This window comes from Theropithecus gelada, chromosome 9 (assembly GCF_003255815.1).
Source record: "Theropithecus gelada isolate Dixy chromosome 9, Tgel_1.0, whole genome shotgun sequence".
Taxonomy (NCBI): Eukaryota; Metazoa; Chordata; class Mammalia; order Primates; family Cercopithecidae; genus Theropithecus; species Theropithecus gelada.
The window spans coordinates 6,671,656-6,677,437 of record NC_037677.1 but is presented as its reverse complement, the minus strand read 5'-3'; the positions used below and the strand labels follow the sequence as shown (position 1 = coordinate 6,677,437).

General features: G+C 41.3%; 1 pseudogene; it reads right to left on the bottom strand.

Moving 5' to 3' along the window:
- Positions 1–5,242, bottom strand: part of LOC112631771 — a 15,607-nt pseudogene extending 10,365 nt beyond the window's left edge.
- Positions 5,243–5,782: the final 540 nt, after the last annotated feature.

Genomic DNA, 5,782 nt, shown 5'->3' with positions numbered 1-5,782 from the left:
GACTACAGGCGCCCGCCACCGCGCCTGGCTAATTTTTTGCATTTTTTAGTAGAGACGGGGTTTCACCGTGTTAGCCAGGATGGTCTCGATCTCCTGACCTCGTGATCCGCCCACCTCGGCCTCCCAAAGTGCTGGGATTACAGGCGTGAGCCACTGCGCCCGGCTGTGATATTATTTTCTTTAGCATTTTTCCTATTGCTTTCTTTTCTCTTCTTTGCTCTCTTTGGATCATATTACATCTATCATTTTGAACCCTACTTTTCAACATTTAACTTTAGATCAAAAATATTTTCCTATGCGATAGAAAAATCATGACAGCATCATTTTAAATGGCCTTAAATAATATTCTGTCATATGGTGTGCTCTAATTTATTTAACCATCCTCTTATGTTATATTCTTTCTAATTTCTCATTAATTTAAAATAATGATGCAATGAATATTTTTGTACCTAAATATTCCTGTGCGCTTATAACATGGGGTAAAATATTTTTAAAGATTTTCTTGTCCTTCAAGTTATCCAATGTCCCACCCCTTTTTTTGCCAACATCAAAAAAAGAAGATTTCATCACAGAGGAAGATCAAAACAAGAGAGAGAGAGAGCAAGAAAGAGAGAGGAGAGAGCACGCCAAAGTTTTACTTTTTGAGTTTTAAAACTCGTAACAGAGACGTAATCCTGAAAACCTATGTTTTTGGTTGACAGGAGCAGACTTTTTTTAAAAAACAGAAAAGTTTTTGTTTTTGTTTTGCATTCAAAGAGTTAAAGCTTTAAGGAATTCAGGCATAGACTTCATGCTATAAAGAGAAGATCGGAAGCAAGTGTTCTTAACCTCGTGTTTGTAAACAGAACAAAATTTCAATATAATTTGTTTCCCGTTATATTCCTATGTATATGATTTTACGCGTCTAAAACGTTTTTCTGAAAAGAAACTCACAGGACTCATCAGGCCACCAAAGGGGCCCGTGACACAAACACGGTTAACTGTCCCAGGTTGGTGACGGGCAGATGGCATCCCCTTCAAAACTAGCAAGAGGTCACTGGGGCTGCAGGAGGCATCAGTCCAGCATATAGGCAGGTACCAGTGATGGGTCTTTGAGGGAGAAACTTCCTCCGTGCGTGTGTGTGTGTGTGTGTGTGTGTGTTTGAAACTTAGTATAGACACTACCCCATCCCAACCTTAGTTTTACTTTGGGAGCCCCAAAAAATAGAGAAATGTGTATTTTACATGGCAGCATGGAGTCCTGGCACGTCAGAGGGTTGTGACTGCACCTGAATCTCCCCCTGCCTCAAGGAGACACAGGGTGGCTGAGAGAGACTGAGCCAGCAGTTGCAGAGGACAGCTCCACGTGGGGCAGCAGGAGGCCAGAGCACAAGGCATGAGGGACTGTTCGTCCGAGGCCTAGGAGAGGATGCTGTTCCAGCTCAGCTGATGCCACAACGAAGGGTAAGGACTCAACTGGACAAGGCATGTCCGCCCAAGTCATCAGAGAGGATGCTGACTATCACACAATACTGGAAAGATGGACATGGAGGCTATGCCTGGGCATGTCCAAGCCCCCATCCTCTCCCTTTCTTTCTCCAGCTCTGAAATGTGTCACCAGGGGGGCAAGAGAGACTCTGAGATCCGTGAGTGTAAATCCCAAATCACTGAAAAGCAGAAGTGACAGGTTTTCACTGAAATTGAGTGGATCTTATTTTTTAATTCCAGGAGGTATGAGAACTTGAAATCTACATTTAGTTGTAGAAAAATAGAAGTTCTTGTTTCGTACCCTTCGATTTCATGATCCGTGAAAACATCACATACTCAGTAAGTTTCTTTAGGTGTTAAATTTCTGAATCTAATAACAAAAATTTTATTAAGGCTCTTTATACATACATTTAATGATCATAATTTAATTATTTCCCAATTTGATTTTTAAAAGCACAGTTAATTGGTATCCAATTTTACCATAATTTGGAGCCATTTGTATTCTTCTGTGAAATGTGTATTCAAGACCATCGTTCATTTTACTTTATGGGTTCTTTTATTGAAACCCATCCTAATAGAGAGACCCAAAGAGTTCATGCACTCTGTTCCTAAGCAAGAAAATTCATGAAGGTAGAATGTAAGGGTCTCCAGAGGAACATGGTGCTGGCTGTTCTAATGGTTTTTGAAAAGACAATGCAAAAAGGAAATCCCATCAAATTCTTGATAGCACAAAAAGTTTTGCTTTTGGCATAGTCAGAGCTCTGACAGAGAGTACTTAGGCTTTTAAATTAAGTGTCTATCTGCTTTTAACATTTGGGGAGATTTCTATATTAAATATATGAACAATGACCTTAGCAAAGAATTCCAATCTTATTGCTAGTGCTGGACATAGAAAGCAAAGAGGTTGTCCTTCAGGGAAGTGACTGGGCGGGTGTCATGTGGTTCTCCTGCCACTGGTCCAATTCATCTCCCAACCTATCAATCATTTTACATTCTTCCAAAATGTTAGATGCCTAAAGAGTAAAGTCCAAATGCTACAAACCTACTTCAGACCTCTGCACAATGCCGCCCTGTCTGAATATTCTAGCCTCCCTTCCTTCTGCAGCTCACATACACACTTAGGACGCATTTGATGCCTCACCGTAAGATAGTTTCATGTTTCTTTACTGTTGCTTCTACTGTCCTTTAACCTGCCATACTCTTATCTCAAGTATCTGTCCATTCATTAATATGTACATTTAACCAATATTTATTGAATATTTGTTATGCATCAGGCAGGCATTAGGATAGGTGTTAGGGTGACCCCAACAAACTCGTTATGGTTCTAGTCCCTAACAGAATTCCACTTACCACCCATGCACCCAAAGACTTAGCTCAAGAACCTCCGCTCCCCTACACGACCCATGAAGCCTTCCTCTGCTCTCTGCTCTTATTCCTCAAGATTTCCTTGGCTACTTTTGGCTCGTTGCATTTTCATATAAATCTTGTAATCACCTGGGTCAATTTTCAAATACACACACATGCAGTCTCCTGGGATTGCATGAGGCTGGGGATACATGTAGGAAGAGCCGACACATTTACAATGTGAGTCTTCTCATTGATAAATGTCCTAGATCTACTTATTTACTCTATCTACTTATTTAGATCTCCCTTTGAGATCCCTGTCAGAGATGCCTTGTGGTTTTAGAATACAAATCTCATATATCTCTTTAAAATTTGTTTTGAAGTATTTAATGTTCCTCGATGCTGTTGCAAATCGTGTAATTGCAAGATTTTATTTTCTCTGTGTTGCAGGTCTACAGATATAGAGTTGATTTTTTTATACTGACCTGACCTTATATGCAGAGACTGTGTAAATAGACATTACATTTAAGTTGTTTGCAGATTCTTTTGGATTTTTCTTCATATACAGTCAGTTCATCCGTGTCTAGTAATTTTTTTCTTCCTTTCCAATGATTCTGTCCTTTATATGTTAATTTGCATTACTGCCCTGGCCTGGACTTCCAGGACGATGTAGGCTAGAAGTGGTAAACAGTAAGCACGCTTATTTCTTACCACCACTCGAGGGAAAGCTTTCACTATTTTACCTTTAATTTGCAGTTTCGCTAAGCCTCCTCTGGGCTGATCCTCTTCCTGCAACATGAGCTTCCAGGGCTTTGACTGAGGGTGGTGCATCCCAGGAACACTGAGTCTCCTGGGAACTGAACTCTAACCTGGGTCTCCAAGGCATCGTCACACTGCAGAAAACTCAACTCAACTTTTCGGAGGTAGTCAGCTTAGCTTTCCTATTCCTTCCCTGTGCAGCTTCAGAATTCAGCAACTGTCTTGAGGGGGAAGCTGGTCCTGCGTAGAAGGCCCTATTGTGTTAGATAACCTGGCTACCTTCCGTGAGCTCTGCTGAAACCTCTGCATCCTGCGCCCCGAGAAGGGGTTCTGGTAGAGTTTAGATGCTGAATTTCTCGTTCTCACCCAGAACCCACAGTGCCCCAGGATAAAGGGCTGGTGCAGATTCTCCCCTTTGCTGTCTCTCAGCCTCTCTACCTACATTGCTTCAACAGCTCTTCGGTGCCTTTAAAACAGATGATCTTTGGATTTTATCTGTTTTATCTAGTTGTTCTGAGTTTCAGGATTAGTCTGTCACCAATATCTCCATCTTACTCAAAAGCAGAAGTCCCATAAAAGGTTTTTCATATATGCTTCCCAATTTATCTTTGATTGATTATACACTTCCAGACTTATTCCTCCTTGGGAGATGGAATATGAGGATCAAAGCAAACTCTGGAGGTTTTCTAGGGTCTCCACCTGAAGAACAATCACAAGGTTATTCCCAGAACTGAGAGAACTGCAGAAATTAAGGGCCAGCCAATGGAGTCAAGTTAACTTTGGATAGATCTGAAAGAGAGGGCAATAGGGCATTGCATCCGGGCTCCGATTGGAGCAGTTCATCTCATCTCCAAGTCTTTGTTTCATCCTACTACATTGACAACTTCCCACATCAATGGCCAAGACCAACTAAAACAATCATAAAAAATAAACTTATTGTATATGTCTAGATGTACAAAGTTTTGCTTTGGGAAGTAATAAAGAAATACAGACATCATGAACTCAAGACTTCTTGAGTTTATCTGAACTATTGGAGAACCCTTCAATAGACTTTCCACCACCTCCGTGGTCTGTTCAAGATGCACACAGAGATCACTGGGCAGATGAGTGCATCACCCTGGAAGTTACCTAGTGTGCTGGCTTCATGGAAGTGTCCCTGCCTAGTAGGGACAGAGCATCTAAACTCAGGAATAGGATCCAGAGATCTGGAAAAAGTGAATATGAGCGTCATCTGTTACTATGTTATTGCTAGAAGTAATTTTTCTGATGTGGTAGGCAGGCAAGTTTCCTCTCTCAAAATACCATGCACATCGTGTCTAGCCTTGACATTTTTTTCAACTAAAGGAAGGTTGTTCCTTGATTAAACATATGCAAGTGGCTGGGATATTTCTACCCAAAGAAGAATGTCATGCATTTACACAGCCATGGGCTTTTGGGGTTACACTCCAGCAGCAACATGTCACTCTGTATATTGTTGCACTTTCCGTTTTTATTTGTCCTGGCTTTCTAATCCTATGTTGGGTTCCCACCTAAGTGTAAGGCGGCTCTTTTTGAAATGTCTTAACTCTGCTATGACATCTTCAGCATTTCTGCAAAGGTGTGGAAGGATCCACATGGTGGCTTCTGGACAAAGCACAGCAATTGGATCCTCAATTATGTGGCCCTTGGACATCGCGACTTCAGCAAGCATCCTTCCTTCTCTGCAAACACAGCTTCGAAGCTGAAACCAGCTGGAGACCCAGGAGTGATCACTTATGTGGGACTTGAATGGAAAAATGCTCAAAGAATATCAGGCTGTGAACTGGGCATTTTCAGTGAGGACAGAATGCAAAGGAAAGAAAAGGAGAAGCTGTGAGATGCCTGTTGACATTTTTCTGGGCAAGGAAGAAATATGCGTTCACCTACCTTCCAGGGCCCTTTTATATTGCCCTAAATTCTGCTACTTGTTCCCCTATTCGATCTTGTGTCAGATTTCCTTCTCAATTAAAAAAAAGGCTGACATGAACAATCATTCATATTCATAGAGTTAATTCTGATGAAAATAATCCCTAGGGCTTTAATGCACTACATCCCGAATTAAAATGCTCTGGACGCTCAGGGTTTGGGCTCGTGTCTCTCCTGGGATGCCATTAATGTTTTATGCATATTAGGTTATTTTCCAGATTCTGCTGCTTTGCTCTGGAAAACAGATTTAAAAATCCAGTTAAGATAC